Consider the following 15,738-nt stretch of genomic DNA (forward strand, 5'->3'; position numbering starts at 1 on the left):
AAATGCAAATAAGGAAATGATGCCACAGTCGGGCATCTTAGCGACACCACATAAAGGGCTTTAAAAGAAATGCCACAGTCGGACATCTGAGCGACATCGCGTAAAGGGCTTTTAAAAGAAATGCCACAGTCGGACGTCTGAGCGACATCGCAGAAAGGGCTTTAAAAGAAATACCACAGTCGGACGTCTGAGCGACATCGCATAAAGGGCTTTTAAAAGAATTGCGACAGTCGGACGTCTGAGCGACATCACAAAAAGGGCTTTAAAAGAAATGCCACAGTCGGACGTCTGAGCGACATCACAAAAAGGGCTTTAAAAGAAATGCCACAGTCGGACGTCTGAGCGACATCACATAAAGGGCTTTAAAAGAAATGCCACAGTCGGACGTCTGAGCGACATCACATAAAGGGCTTTAAATTCACCAGTAAACAATACTCATAATAAACATTCACACCATGAGAATAAACGGGTTAGTCCATCCACAGGGATAATCATTCAATCGGACTTAGCACTCATGCGATTCACCGGAGTCTCTGTCATCAAAGCTGACAATTGATTAGGATCAGATGGAACGAACTTGACATGGAAGAGATGATTTGGAGGAATATATGACTCTGCAGAGTTTGTACAAAATTTTTCCCACAGTCAACGGATTTCCGTAGTCCCGAAGGACTAGTTCCGTTTATGGTATTTCAGGAGAAAACACAACTAACCGGTACACACCCATCCAACCTCTCGATGCTAGGAATCACCCTAGTCATCGTCCAAGAAAAACTTTTGAGACGGGGAGATCACAATCTCGAATAGCATGGGATCAAATTTATATACGCGCGCTCTAAGGGGTGCCCCCCTCTCGGTCCCAACCGGAAACACCCATGCCCCCTGACCGGATGACTGGCTTTAATCCAGGGCCATGGAACCATCATCACGGCCTCTCCTCTTTGGTGTGTACCACGAAAGTGGTTTGCAACTTACTAAACCATATTCCTTGCGGAAAACATGTGGTAGTACAAGGAAGGAAATGATAGGTACTGGACCGAAATGGTTTGACACTGAAGTCACACAGTCTGGCGTAAGACTGGCATGCTACAACACTGCCATCGTATCCATCCTCATACCAACACATGGCCATTCATATTCACATTCATCCACGTATGGATCATTGAACTCACTCACCTCGTTATCACATAAAATAACGTTCATCGGTATGCTTACCAACATGCCATGAAACTAACTAAATGCAAAACATGCCGAGACACTCATCATATCAAAAGTTCAAACATGCTTGCCTGGTTCAGAGTAGTCGGAGCCTAGCTCGGTGAAGTTCGCGGCTCCGTCACCTCCTTCGGTATCTACGGTTTAAAGAAAATACATGCGCTAACGTAAATACCAAGGAGAGTACAGAAGGTAAACTAAATATTTTTCAAATAAATCTGATAAAAAACTAGACAAAATTTTAAAGAGAACAGAAAAAGAATCAATCAAAAATACTTTTCTGATTAAAAGTTATAAGGGTTTTTGTCCAGGGACTTATCTGTAATGAAACAGAAGATTTCCAGGGGCTAGTTTATAAAAGCAGAAAACGCTTCGGTAGCGATTACGCCAGCCCAAAGAGAAAACGTATTTGGCAGAAGGCGTTTTCAGATAACGCTTCGTTTAGAAAGGACAGAGAGGCTGACAGCGGGTCCCACTTGTCATGTTTAAATATTCAAATGGGAGGGACGAGGCTCGTCGGCGCCCGAGAGCTGCTGAGGTCGCCGGCGGCGATCCACGGCGAGGCATGGGGATCAGAGGTTACCAATGTGCTCACCGTGTCCTTCCGCAGCGGTGGGGGGTGGTGTTGGTCGCCGGTGAGCACCACGTCGACGGCGGTCTCAACTCCGGCGGACGGTGGTTCGGGCGTGGATGGAGCTCGTCGGAGAGGGCTGCAAAGATCAAATTGAGGTGGGGGTTAGACTACTGGGTGCAAGAGAGGGCTACGGACGAGGTTTGGGCGCCGGAGGTGGCCTCACCGAAGTGAATCGAGCTGGAGGCCGAGGCGGATCGGGGTGGCCGGAGCCAGGGAAGGAGACCTCCTCGAGGTCCTCCCAGTGGCCTGGCGGGGTGTTGGTGAGTAGTGGGGGTGCTGCGTGCACGAGAGTGAGCTCGGGACCCCTTTATATAGGCGGTCCGAGGCGGTTGCCGTGAACGGAGATTTCTGGCGAGCGATTACGGTGGCGCAGTGCTCGGTCGGGGTGGTTAGGGAGTCGAGCGTCATCACGGAGGTTCAAAGGGTCCATTTTTGTGCTAAGCTGGCCGGGGTTTGGGCGTTTGGGTCGAGCTCGACGGAACGGGGTGGCGCGGGCCCGTCGGCGGCAGAGAGCGCGCTCCGTGCGTGCTGCGCCACGGCGACGGTGCCGCATGCATGCGCTGGCACGGAGAAGGCCACGCGGAGCCACCAGAAGATTTGGGCGGTGCCGAACGGCGTTGCGCCGCCGTTCTCCTCCCTGTCGGCCGTTACGGGGAGCCGGCCGCCGCAAGACACGCGGCGCAGGCGGGCCAGGGCGCCACCGACGCCAGGGTCGCGCCAAGTGCGCGTGTGAGGCTTCGGACAAGCAAGCGAGGCCGCGAGCAACGTGCCAAGTGCACTGTGGCCGCGTGACTGAAACTGTCGAAACTGAAGATGACACTGAAACTGAATTTCTGAACTTTGAACAGTAACAGTGCCCACAAGGTGTTCGATCAAATGAAAATGGCCTCTGGTGATTTTTCCTTGAGCTGATTTTTGGTGGAGTGCCTTCTCCTTGCTCAAGTAGGCTGTATGATTTTTGGTGGAATTTTTGGAGGAGTGTAGATATGAATTTCACCAAATTTGGCAAATCTGGTCCAAACTTGCAGAGACTAAATTTTGAAAATCTTGAAAAGAGGAGGAGTGGATCAAGATGGTTCTGGGTTATGGATGCTAAGGACAATCCAGGAGAATTGGTTTGAGGTCAAAACTCAAATGCAATATGGCACTTGCTTTGAAAATCTCTTAGGCTCCAAATAATTTTCAGAATTGAATTTGGGGAAAAATAATTAGAATAAAAATCCAAAACCAGTTTGGATTAGTTGGGACAGATAATTTAGGTTGATCACAAGGGGGAGGGGAGGTTTTGGAGGGGTTTTATCTCATGGGCAAAAATACAAAGCCAAGGGTGGCTTCAAAGATATGAAAATCCCAAATTTTCATGGGGTTTCTTTTTAAAAGAAAAAATTAAACTCCAAAAATAATTTTGAGAGAGAACCAACAGAGAAGAAGTTTGCAAAAGATCAACCACCAAAGTTTGAAAGAAATAAAATCCCTGCCAAGGCAAAAAGAGGTTTTTAAGAGAAGGTTTTTCTGAGAAAGAAGAAAAAAAATTAAAAGAACAAAAGTCTCTCCTCAAAACCACAAAGCTTTTTGATAAAAAACCAAATAAAAATTTTGGAGTGTCACACGTAGGAGTTCATGTCGTCATCTTCCCTATGAAGAGTGGGTTGGTAGAAGTACTTGGCCTATCCATCATTTCCAAGGGAAATTGTGACTAGGAGAAAGAGAGGAATGTATACCAAACATACCTTGACCGATGTTGAAGATGGATCAAAGATCACTCCAGTGTGGAACAAGGAAATAGCACAATTGGTACCAATTCTTGTCGGTTTCTCACACCTACACAAGTAAAAGATTATGGTGGAGCTCGGTTAGGATGGTGGCACAAAATTTGATGCAATTGTTAGTGAACTTCAATAAAGTTGGAAAAGATTCGCAAGTTTGCAATGCAACAAGTAGACCAAGCAAAATATGGTACACGGAAACACACATGCAAAGAGATGAATGGGGTCATGCAACCAAGGATGAGCCAAAATGTGGAATCCACAAAAATGCTCTTGTTGCACAACACTAGAGAGACACTAGCATGATTGCACAATAGGCGGATACGAAGACTTGTGCACAACCTAGTAAGCAAAATGACTTCTATCCCAAGTATGCTCTATGTATGGTAGTCCGATGATATGATCCAATATTATCTAGTATGACAATCTTAATGTTGTATGATGCTATGATTCTTGCTTAAAAGCTCTTTGCTTATGTTTCCCTTTTTGCTTAAAAGCTTGTTTGGCTCCTTGTGTTTGATCTCTTTTCTCATGCAATGCTTCATGAACCAAGATAGCAATTGAGTATGTGATGACAACTTTGTGACACAACAGATGATACCAAGATATGCACCAATGTTATGTATGTATGATATGGGAAGTATGATAACTAATGTGCAGAAGTCATGTTGCCGGCAATACTCAAAGGATAGTCTCGATGGGTAAGCGGCACAAAAGGTAAGGCTATGATGGTTATGAATGTAATGGCAAGAATGATGTATCACGATACCAAAGATGAGGTTAGCCTTCTTTGGTTCCTTGTCCGTAAGCAAGAATGGATGACAGTGACCAAATGGAGAAGTGGTCGTTGTTGATGACGTGTCCGTGCGAAGATGAGCGGCGGTGATGTTGATGTCGAACCGTACCTAAATAGCCGAAACACAATAGGACATGGAACCGCAACTCAAATTCTCAGAGCACAAAGTGGCAAAACGTATCGGAGTGCGAAATGAGTAAGCAATGGTGGTTGTGGAAAGTGGTGGTGGTATGGGTATGTGTATGCAGAAGTGGGGCGGTGGCTGCAATTTTCAGGGGGGGTTAGTTTCTTCGGGGTATTACGGATGTCCGGTGGTTACAGTCGTCCGGTCGCCGGATGCCCGGTAGCTGGCGGACATCCGGTGCCTGGGCGAAAATCGAACACGGGATGAACAGCTGGGGTTCTTCAAGGAAAGGTCAAAATCCATCGAATCTGGGCGATTTAGTGGATGGAAAAGGTGGAGATGAAGGGGAAAGCTAGATCCACTCAAGGCAAAGCAAATCCATGGATCAAATCCAACAAAATTTCATCACACAAACAGATCACAAAAAAAAGTTGGGGCTATTTTTGTGGGGAATTTTCAAATTAGGGACAAAATCAACCAAAACAAGGCTAGAAACACAATGGGAAGGCACCGAAATCGTGATCAGCATGGCTCATGGTACCAAGATGATGTAGGGTGGAACCCTAGATGGCTGATCTTTCATGAAAGGAGCGGATTCCACAATCAACACGAAGAACATGAGGGGAAACACGAGGGGAAACGTGAGGGGAAACACGAGAGAATCACTCAAACCAACAAGAACGATCACACATGTGCTAGATCCATGAACACAAAAGGAGATACAAGATCCAAAGTCAATAATGATGATACAAATGGTAACTAGTCTTCTCCATGAGGAGGTCTTGATGGGGCCACCCAAGAGGGGGTCTTGAATCCAAGGTGGATCTTCTCCGTAGAGGGGCCGGGATCTCTCTCAAGGAGTAGATCCGATATGGATGAGCAAGGCTCTATCTCTAAAATGAGCTTTCACAATGCTAACCCTACCTAGGAGGAGTAGGAGGTCTATTTATAGTCTTAGTGCAAATGGGGACGAAGTGAGGGGGTACATGCGCCTCAGGCCCAAATCATGTGCGCAGACAGGTACCGGACGCCCGGTTTGTAGCGGTCGTCCGGTGGTTCCGGGGAGGCCAAACGTCCGTTGGTCATCGGTCTTCCGCTATTGCCGTTCAGTGAAGGCGACGCCGGACGTCTGGCCACTTTGGACATCCACTAATTTTGGCTCGGGTGCTGTGACACCGGTCGTTCGGTCCGGGCCGGATGTCCGCTCACTAGGGCTCGGCTGAGGCTTCAGGCTCCAGACGTCCAGTCCCGACCGATCGTCCGGTGGCTGTAGTTCCGTTGGTCATCCTTCTTCATGAACATGGCGCTTGGTGTCCTCGTCGCCTTGTCCCATGGGTGTAGCTGCTCCGTGTCTCTCCTCCAACTACCTGATCATGCATAGTGTTTCCGCTTGAGGTAGTAGCCATGTCTCACGTATAGAAAGTGGTAGTTCAGAGAGGAGTGGGTTCACCTTATCTTCGATAGCCCTTGCTCGTGCCCTTGTCATTGGTCCAAGTGGTGTCGTGGGAGACGTAGGTAGGTCCATGGGGATGCTCCGCATCACCGTCGGTCGTGTCGTTGGCCTCGATCGTAGGATCGGTGGGGCCATCGGTTGGAGGTACAGGCTCGATGTCGAGGAACTTCCTCAAGAGGGCCTCCACCTGGGTCTCCACGGCTGCGGCAGCAGCTGTGCAGCGCTCCTCCTCCACAGGCTCGAGCAGCTCGCCGAGGTCGGCATTGGGGTCGCGAAGAAGCAGGTGGCTGAAGACGCGCGTCAGAGCCGAAGAAGAAAGCGCGCGAGCTTCCCCCTCCACCATGGGGATGATCCCATTGACGACACCCTCGAGCGCCATGACAAGATAAGGAAGCAGCTGGGCGGGGCCTTCATCGTCCGTCGCCAGCAGCTTCTCCAAGCCCTTCTCATAGAGTGCCCGTAGCGCCTCCTGGGATCTCTCCTCAAGGGACTTGAAGGCCGCACGATCCTGTGCCAGAACCTGCGCCTTGGCCTCCAGCAAGGCCTTCTCCGCCGCCACCTTCTTCTCCAACTCATCCAGGCAGGTGCGTTCTACGGCATGCGCACTCGCCGACTGCTCTAGCTCGGCGTCACGACTGGTGATGGCGTCTTCTCGGGTCTTCATCCTCTCCTCCTCCACCCTGTGACCACGAACCTCGGCCATGCGCTTGTTGTGCATGATCTCCAGCCTGGCCTCCATCGACCGTCAGTGCTCCTTGGTAGACTCAGCATCCTTCAGCACCACCTCACAGGCGGCTGCAGCTTGGTCAGCGGCTCGCTTGTCCTCCTCGGTAGCTACCATGGCCTGGCTCAACGCCGCCCTGACAGACACATTAGAATGCAGCCAACCCGAGATCAGCTCTAGGCGCCCCGCTACCAGGCGGTGGTCGGCGCCTTGAAGGTCGCCCCAAAGCCGCGCGAGTGCGGAAAGAGCCTCCTCCATGGCATCAGGCGAAGCAGAAGGATCGTGAGCTAGCGGTTCGACCGAAGGAGGAGGCTGCAGCATCGCCAAGACCCGTGAACTGATGATGGCAGGAAGAGGAGCTGGGGGCTCCTGAACCTTTGCCACATCGACGGGAAAGTTGGGGATGGATGCCTCCGGAGCCGGCTTGGCCGAGGAGATCGCCTTCTCCTGAGAATGGTCCACTGGGCCTCGCGAGGACGATCGAGCGGGAGAAGTGTGGGTGCCTTCACCGCCTTTCTGCGCTAAAGGGGGTGCGGCTAGGCCAGGCTGCTCGGCTGGCGAGGATGTGGCTGCCCCTCTCTCTTCTTCTTTCCCGATAGTGTCGGCCTGATAATGTAAGAGGAGAACATCAGGAAGCAGCAACGGAAGCGGGAACAAGAACAAAGTCAGGGCAAGGTGCTTACTGGTCCACGGCGGTGTAGTGACGTGCCCTCTTCAGGAGCGTGGAGCCCAAGAGCCTCGCGGTCTGGGGCGCCGGTACACGGGATCCTGGAGCAGATGAAGAAGCAGTAGCCGGCACAGTGGGAGCACTAGATGGTGCCAGGGCAGGAGCTTCGCCCCGGGAGACCAGCGCCGACCTGCCCTTCGCCGGACCCGCAGTCGACGACTTCTCTCAGGTGGTGACCTTGGACATTGTGGTGACCCCAACAGGGGGGCAGGACCTCCCTCAATGGGTGGTCACCGTCATCGTCCTCGGCAGGCAGGGCGCGGAGGAGATCGGCCTTGCGCGGAGGCGGGTCTCCCCTGTCCCCTCCGAGGTTGCCTCCGAGTCGTCCTCCTCCTCCCCGTTAGTGTCGCCAGAGGACACCACCACCGGAGTCGTCGTCATCGGGGCCTCAAAGGGCGTCGGTGGCACGAGCTCATGCGCATCAAAGACGGGCATGGCGGCAGCAACCTTCGCTCTGTCGGGGCGGAAGTACAGGGGAACAAAGGTGTCCGGAGGGTACCCCTGGTCATCCCCGACGATGGAACGGAGAGCCGTGCCCGGTTCCTCATCAGACAAGGTCTCCAGATGCAGGCGGAGGTCGTCATCCTTGTCCTCGATCTTCCACAAGGGGCGTGAGAGCATGTAGAGCAGAGCCACGTGATGCGACAGGAATTCCTTGACGATCATGGCCCCCGTCAGATTCGCCGCGTTTGGGTCGTCAGGCTTCAGATTGGCAGTCATCTTCTCCAGCACGCGCTCTGCCCGGGGGTCGGTGAGCTTCGCGTGGAACCACCCGTCGTGAAATGTGGCCATTCTCGTCGGTAGCACTAGCCGGGGGTGGGAGCACTTGGCATCCATCAGGACCCTCGGCCTTCTTCCCGACATTTGAGATTGCGTTGGTCTTGTTGGCCGCAACGAAGTTGGTGCACCCAGAGCAATGGTCGTCCTTGATCCGGAGATAGAAGAAGTGGCACAACCGCTCCATGGACGGCATCACCCCGACTTATGCCTCACAGCAGATGGCAAAGATCAAAAGAAGAAGGATAGAGTTGGGATGAAGATGCAGGGCACACAGCTTGTAGTGGCTAAGGACGGAGTAGAAGAAGTCAGAGAAGGGGGGAACCAACCCCGCCACAACGCTGCTCATGAAGAAGGGATAGAAGGTGCTGCCCGAGGCCTCTGGATCGGCAGAGCCCACCCGGAGCGCGGTCTTCCTCTCCTCGTCGCCGTCCTCCGCCGTCACCAGGAGCGTGGCGGCGAGGTTATTCTCTGAGACGTTAGGCGCGCTCAGGGCCAACTCATACCAGGAGGGCGGAAGGGTGGCCCTTGCCTTGCTGGGTGCCATCGATGGCAGGCTTGGAGGAGGACTGGTGCAGATCTGGAGGCTTGGGAGCAAGGAGCAGGAAAGGGGATCTGGAGCAAGACGAAGGCAAGCAATGAAGACACTACGGCGTGCGCCAGCCTTTTGTTAGTCTGGCGTTTGCCGAGGCAGCATCGGGAAGCGGAGACGCCCACGACCGGTCAGTTGCCACGCGTCAATCAAGGCTGCAGGCTATTGGGGCACGTGGCGCTACGCACTTGCTCCTTGGCTTCGCCTCGAAGCCAAGTACGAGCGTGCCTTGGGCCCGGGGGCTACTGTCAGCGTCCTGGGAACGAGGGTACCCAGACTTGCCTGCCTGCAGCCCAGGGCGTGGCTCCACCAGCGGCCTGGTATGACCCATCTTCATCATCAAACACTCAAGACCCTCGCGAGGCGGACAACACAAGACCTCCTTAGGGGCAGCCTCGCTAGGCCGGCTCGCGAGGAGCAGAGAGATCAAGGTGAAGGGCACCTAGTGAGGTTTCCGTGACGTGAGCCATGATGAGCAAGGCCAGGCGAGCGCGAGTGGGCACAGAGTACCAGTTGCGTCTTTGGTGCTAAAGAGGCAAGCACAGCCTAAGAGTCCCGAGGCATCATGCAAAGGTTTCCATATCGGTGCAACGAGACCAAGACTAGCAGGACGGCAGGACGGAGGTCATCACGGAGCCCACGACGGCGTCACCACCAGAGCCTTTCATAGGCGAAGACCACCTTTTGTCTGGATAACTTATACTAGTTGTCCCCCTTCGAATTGGCTGTTGTGGGATCCCTTCCCGCCTAATATTTGGGAAGAGGACCCGGGCCTCTATAAATAGGGGAAACGTGAGGGGAAACACGAGAGAATCACTCAAACCAACAAGAACGATCACACATGTGCTAGATCCATGAACACAAAAGGAGATACAAGATCCAAAGTCAACAATGATGATACAAACGGTAACTAGTCTTCTCCATGAGGAGGTCTTGATGGGGCCACCCAAGAGGGGGTCTTGAATCCAAGGTGGATCTTCTCCGTAGAGGGGCCGAGATCTCTCTCAAGGAGTAGATCCGATATGGATGAGCAAGGCTCTATCTCTAAAATGAGCTTTCACAATGCTAACCCTACCTAGGAGGAGTAGGAGGTCTATTTATAGTCTTAGTGCAAATGGGGACGAAGTGAGGGGGTACATGCGCCTCGGGCCCAAATCATGTGCGCAGACAGGTACTGGACGCCCGGTTTGTAGCGGTCGTCCGGTGGTTCCGGGGAGGCCAAACGTCCGTTGGTCATCGGTCTTCCGCTATTGCCGTTCAGTGAAGGCGACGCCGGACGTCTGGCCACTTTGGACATCCACTAATTTTGGCTCGGGTGCTGTGACACCGGTCGTTCGGTCCGGGCCGGATGTCCGCTCACTAGGGCTCGGCTGAGGCTTCAGGCTCCAGACGTCCAGTCCCGACCGATCGTCCGGTGGCTGTAGTTCCGTTGGTCATCCTTCTTCATGAACATGGCGCTTGGTGTCCTCGTCGCCTTGTCCCATGGGTGTAGCTGCTCCGTGTCTCTCCTCCAACTACCTGATCATGCATAGTGTTTCCGCTTGAGGTAGTAGCCATGTCTCACGTATAGAAAGTGGTAGTTCAGAGAGGAGTGGGTTCACCTTATCTTCGATAGCCCTTGCTCGTGCCCTTGTCATTGGTCCAAGTGGTGTCGTGGGAGACGTAGGTAGGTCCATGGGGATGCTCCGCATCACCGTCGGTCGTGTCGTTGGCCTCGATCGTAGGATCGGTGGGGCCATCGGTTGGAGGTACAGGCTCGATGTCGAGGAACTTCCTCAAGAGGGCCTCCACCTGGGTCTCCACGGCTGCGGCAGCAGCTGTGCAGCGCTCCTCCTCCACAGGCTCGAGCAGCTCGCCGAGGTCGGCATTGGGGTCGCGAAGAAGCAGGTGGCTGAAGACGCGCGTCAGAGCCGAAGAAGAAAGCGCGCGAGCTTCCCCCTCCACCATGGGGATGATCCCATTGACGACACCCTCGAGCGCCATGACAAGATAAGGAAGCAGCTGGGCGGGGCCTTCATCGTCCGTCGCCAGCAGCTTCTCCAAGCCCTTCTCATAGAGTGCCCGTAGCGCCTCCTGGGATCTCTCCTCAAGGGACTTGAAGGCCGCACGATCCTGTGCCAGAACCTGCGCCTTGGCCTCCAGAAAGGCCTTCTCCGCCGCCACCTTCTTCTCCAACTCATCCAGGCAGGTGCGTTCTACGGCATGCGCACTCGCCGACTGCTCTAGCTCGGCGTCACGACTGGTGATGGCGTCTTCTCGGGTCTTCATCCTCTCCTCCTCCACCCTGCGACCACGAACCTCGGCCATGCGCTTGTTGCGCATGATCTCCAGCCTGGCCTCCATCGACCGTCAGTGCTCCTTGGTAGACTCAGCATCCTTCAGCACCACCTCACAGGCGGCTGCAGCTTGGTCAGCGGCTCGCTTGTCCTCCTCGGTAGCTACCATGGCCTGGCTCAACGCCGCCCTGACAGACACATTAGAATGCAGCCAACCCAAGATCAGCTCTAGGCGCCCCGCTACCAGGCGGTGGTCGGCGCCTTGAAGGTCGCCCCAAAGCCGCGCGAGTGCGGAAAGAGCCTCCTCCATGGCATCAGGCGAAGTAGAAGGATCGTGAGCTAGCGGTTCGACCGAAGGAGGAGGCTACAGCATCGCCAAGACCCGTGAACTGATGATGGCAGGAAGAGGAGCTGGGGGCTCCTGAACCTTTGCCACATCGACGGGAAAGTTGGGGATGGATGCCTCCGGAGCCGGCTTGGCCGAGGAGATCGCCTTCTCCTGAGAATGGTCCACTGGGCCTCGCGAGGACGATCGAGTGGGAGAAGTGTGGGTGCCTTCACCGCCTTTCTGCGCTAAAGGGGGTGCGGCTAGGCCAGGCTGCTCGGCTGGCGAGGATGTGTCTGCCCCTCTCTCTTCTTCTTTCCCGATAGTGTCGGCCTGATAATGTAAGAGGAGAACATCAGGAAGCAGCAACGGAAGCGGGAACAAGAACAAAGTCAGGGCAAGGTGCTTACTGGTCCACGGCGGTGTAGTCACGTGCCCTCTTCAGGAGCGTGGAGCCCAAGAGCCTCGCGGTCTGGGGCGCCGGTACACGGGATCCTGGAGCAGATGAAGAAGCAGTAGCCGGCACAGTGGGAGCACTAGATGGCGCCAGGGCAGGAGCGTCGCCCCGGGAGACCAGCGCCGACCTGCCCTTCGCCGGACCCGCAGTCGACGACTTCTCTCAGGTGGTGACCTTGGACATTGTGGTGACCCCAACAGGGGGGCAGGACCTCCCTCAATGGGTGGTCACCGTCATCGTCCTCGGCAGGCAGGGCGCGGAGGAGATCGGCCTTGCGCGGAGGCGGGTCTCCCCTGTCCCCTCCGAGGTTGCCTCCGAGTCGTCCTCCTCCTCCCCGTTAGTGTCGCCAGAGGACACCACCACCGGAGTCGTCGTCATCGGGGCCTCAAAGGGCGTCGGTGGCACGAGCTCATGCGCATCAAAGACGGGCATGGCGGCAGCAACCTTCGCTCTGTCGGGGCGGAAGTACAGGGGAACAAAGGTGTCCGGAGGGTACCCCTGGTCATCCCCGACGATGGAACGGAGAGCCGTGCCCGGTTCCTCATCAGACAAGGTCTCCAGATGCAGGCGGAGGTCGTCATCCTTGTCCTCGAGCTTCCACAAGGGGCGTGAGAGCATGTAGAGCGGAGCCACGTGATGCGACAGGAATTCCTTGACGATCATGGCCCCCGTCAGCTTCGCCGCATTTGGGTCGTCAGGCTTCAGATTGGCAGTCATCTTCTCCAGCACGCGCTCTGCCCGGGGGTCGGTGAGCTTCGCGTTGAACCACCCGTCGTGAAATGTGGCCATTCTCGTCGGTAGCACTAGCCGGGGGTGGGAGCACTTGGCATCCATCAGGACCCTCGGCCTTCTTCCCGACATTTGAGATTGTGTTGGTCTTGTTGGCCGCAACGAAGTTGGTGCACCCAGAGCAATGGTCGTCCTTGATCCGGAGATAGAAGAAGTGGCACAACCGCTCCATGGACGGCATCACCCCGACTTATGCCTCACAGCAGATGGCAAAGATCAAAAGAAGAAGGATAGAGTTGGGATGAAGATGCAGGGCACACAACTTGTAGTGGCTAAGGACGGAGTAGAAGAAGTCAGAGAAGGGGGGAACCAACCCCGCCACAAAGCTGCTCATGAAGAAGGGATAGAAGGTGCTGCCCGAGGCCTCTGGATCGGCAGAGCCCACCCGGAGCGCGGTCTTCCTCTCCTCGTCGCCGTCCTCCGCCGTCACCAGGAGCGTGGCGGCGAGGTTCTTCTCTGAGACGTTAGGCGCGCTCAGGGCCAACTCATACCAGGAGGGCGGAAGGGTGGCCCTTGCCTTGCTGGGTGCCATCGATGGCAGGCTTGGAGGAGGACTGGTGCAGATCTGGAGGCTTGGGAGCAAGGAGCAGGAAAGGGGATCTGGAGCAAGACGAAGGCAAGCAATGAAGACACTACGGCGTGCGCCAGCCTTTTGTTAGTCTGGCGTTTGCCGAGGCAGCATCGGGAAGCGGAGACGCCCACGACCGGTCAGTTGCTACGCGTCAATCAAGGCTGCAGGCTATTGGGGCACGTGGCGCTACGCACTTGCTCCTTGGCTTCGCCTCGAAGCCAAGTACGAGCGTGCCTTGGGCCCGGGGGCTACTGTCGGCGTCCTGGGAACGAGGGTACCCAGACTTGCCTGCCTGCAGCCCAGGGCGTGGCTCCACCAGCGGCCTGGTATGACCCATCTTCATCATCAAACACTCAAGACCCTCGCGAGGCGGACAACACAAGACCTCCTCAGGGGCAGCCTCGCTAGGCTGGCTCGCGAGCAGCAGAGAGATCAAGGTGAAGGGCACCTAGTGAGGTTTCCGTGACGTGAGCCATGATGAGCAAGGCCAGGCGGGCGCGAGTGGGCACAGAGTACCAGTTGCGTCTTTGGTGCTAAAGAGGCAAGCACAACCTAAGAGTCCCGAGGCATCATGCAAAGGTTTCCATATCGGTGCAACGAGACCAAGACTAGCAGGACGGCAGGACGGAGGTCATCACGGAGCCCACGACGGCGTCACCACCAGAGCCTTTCATAGGCGAAGACCAACTTTTGTCTGGATAACTTATACTAGTTGTCCCCCTTCGAATTGGCTGTTGTGGGATCCCTTCCCGCCTAATATTTGGGAAGAGGACCCGGGCCTCTATAAATAGGACTAGCCACCACCATAGAGAGGGGATCGAACCTCATCAGATCTGGAGAGGAACCAGACCAACACACAAGCTCATCGAGCTCAAGAACACCTCTCCTCAGGAGGCTGTTCTTCCATTGTACTTGTTCGTCCCCAGCCAACAAGGCAATCCACCACACCACACTGGAGTATGGTATTACACCACAATGGTGGCCCGAACCAGTATAAACTCTTGTTTTCCTTCTTCCTAGGGTTTGGCGAGCTAGGCTTTGAGATCGTTGCGAGAGCGTGAGCTAGGGGGAGAGAGACCTTTGTGCGCACCCTAGTGTTCGAACCTCAAGGGTTTTGCCGAAACTCGTAATCCGACACAGAGCCCTTCGCGAAATTCACCAACCCCTTAGAGTGTGACTTCATCAGGGCCCGCTACAAGTGGGACAAGGAAAAGAAGGTTTTTTACATGGACCAGATCATGGGGAAATTGATTAGAATACTGGTAATTATTCTTTTATGACCTTACATTTAGCTCTAGATCAAGTCGACTACACATTCGTAAACGGTTCACATTCCATCTATAGGAGAAGCAACACCAGCTTGCAGCCGAAAGCCCTACTTCTCGAATGAGGCCCAAGTGGGACACCCCTCTCAACCGGGTCTTGAACGAACTTAAGGGACTCCCTTTGGGCCAGCAGCTGGAATATGGACATGTGCACGGCACCGGAGACGGCGCGACGTGGAAGGTGTTTTACAACGAAGGCCCGAAGGCCAAGAAGTAGAAAAGGAAGTTTAGTTAGGCGGACGTCGACAAGAAGGTGAAGCTTCCGTTCAATAAAAAAGCAGCTAAGGACAAGAAAAAAACAGACGAGGAGAAAAATGAGTTGCTATAGCAGGCAGTCAATGCAGCTGTAACTGGCTGCAAAAATGATTTTGCTACTAACTTGGTCCCGGCTATCATCAACTGGACGAAGGAAAATCCAGACAAGATGGCACATGATTTCCCCATGCCCAGTTTCATCACGAGCAACTCTGTGAACAACACCACCGCACCATCACCTGCTCACGCAACCGGGCCTGCTCTCCCACCCGCACCCGCACCCGCATCCGCACCCGCTCATAGTAGTCCGTCCTCAGTCTTTGGCGTGCTAGGCGGGCCTTCGTCTTTGGCTGAGCTCGACGCCCTCATGGTAATTACATGTTGCACCAACATATATATCTAGAATATTCCATTTTCGTTGCCTTTCGGATAGTTTACGCCGTAGACATGTGTTTGCAGGCCGACGAAACCCCATGCACCATACTCCACTTGATCAAAGGCCAGAAGGTGGACATGGGAAAGGGGGTGATAACGAAGCCCTTGGAACTCATGTTCCACAACCTGCCGATCCCCGATGGGCACTTCAGGGTTACCTTGCCGAGTGTGAAATCGGGGCACGAGGATTTGCCTCCTCCAGTACGGCTAGGGGGAGAGGACGACGAGACCCCGCCGTGGATTGGGAGTTGCAAGGGTTGGGTGCTCCTATGGCCAAAGAATCTTCTTCGTCTGGAGCCGACCAAGAGCACACCAATAACCACACATCAACAAGAATGTATGGAGACCACTATTGGTGTCAAAAACGGCGGATTTCGGGTAAGGGGTCCCGAACTATGCGTCTAAGGTTCCCGAACGATCTGTACAGGGTTCCCGAGACATCAAATGGGTGAATCGGTGCACCGTGCCATGGTGTATCTACTGCATAATAGCCCACC

This window comes from Triticum dicoccoides, chromosome 5A, assembly GCF_002162155.2.
Source record: "Triticum dicoccoides isolate Atlit2015 ecotype Zavitan chromosome 5A, WEW_v2.0, whole genome shotgun sequence".
NCBI lineage: Eukaryota > Viridiplantae > Streptophyta > Magnoliopsida > Poales > Poaceae > Triticum > Triticum dicoccoides.